This window comes from Arachis ipaensis, chromosome B10 (assembly GCF_059453495.1).
Source record: "Arachis ipaensis isolate K30076 ecotype BB chromosome B10, ASM5945349v1, whole genome shotgun sequence".
Taxonomy (NCBI): domain Eukaryota; kingdom Viridiplantae; phylum Streptophyta; class Magnoliopsida; order Fabales; family Fabaceae; genus Arachis; species Arachis ipaensis.
In genome coordinates, this window is record NC_142435.1 from 46118808 (window position 1) to 46119810 (window position 1003).

General features: G+C 40.9%; 1 non-coding gene across 1 annotated transcript; it reads right to left on the reverse strand.

The window, feature by feature from the left end:
* Positions 1-254: 254 nt before the first annotated feature.
* On the reverse strand, positions 255-362 carry LOC148579902 (small nucleolar RNA R71). The gene has a single exon (XR_015899385.1). It is a non-coding gene; the product is annotated as a small nucleolar RNA R71 (small nucleolar RNA).
* Between the last annotated feature and the right edge of the window lie 641 nt (positions 363-1003).

A 1003-nucleotide genomic window follows, 5' to 3' on the forward strand; every position in this document is an offset into this window, starting at 1 on the left:
TGCAACAAAATTGCAAGTTTCATGGACTTCCATCTGAAGATCCCTTTCAGTTCTTAACTAAATTCTTGCAGATCTGTGATACTGTTAAGACTAATGGAGTAGATCCCGAAGTCTACAGGCTCATGCTTTTCCCTTTTGCTGTGAGAGACAGAGCTAGAATATGGTTGGACTCTCAACCTAAGGATAGCCTGAACTCTTGGGATAAGCTGGTCAAGGCTTTCTTAGCCAAGTTCTTTCCTCCTCAAAAGCTGAGTAAGCTTAGAGTGGATGTTCAAACCTTCAGACAGAAAGAAGGTGAATCCCTCTATGAAGCTTGGGAGAGATACAAGGAACTGACCAAAAAGTGTCCTTCTGACATGCTTTCAGAATGGACCATCCTGGATATATTCTATGATGGTCTGTCTGAATTAGCTAAGATGTCATTGGATACTTCTGCAGGTGGATCCATTCACCTAAAGAAAATGCCTGCAGAAGCTCAAGAACTCATTGACATGGTTGCTAACAACCAGTTTATGTACACTTCTGAGAGGAATCCTGTGAGTAATGGGACTCCTCAGAAGAAGGGAGTTCTTGAAATTGATACTCTGAATGCCATATTGGCTCAGAATAAAATATTGACTCAGCAAGTCAATATGATTTCTCAGAGTCTGAATGGAATGCAAGCTGCATCCAACAGTACTCAAGAGGCATCTTCTGAAGAAGAGGCTTATGATCCTGAGAATCCTGCAATAGCAGAGGTAAATTACATGGGTGAACCCTATGGAAACACCTATAACCCCTCATGGAGAAATCACCCAAATTTCTCATGGAAGGATCAACAAAAGCCTCAACAAGGCTTTAATAATGGTGGAAGAAACAGGTTTAACAATAGTAAACCTTTTCCATTATCCACTCAGCAACAGACAGAGAATTCTGAGCAGAATCCATCTAGCTTAGCAAGTTTAGTCTCTGATCTATCTAAGGCTACTGTGAGTTTCATGAATGAAACAAGGTCTTCCATTAG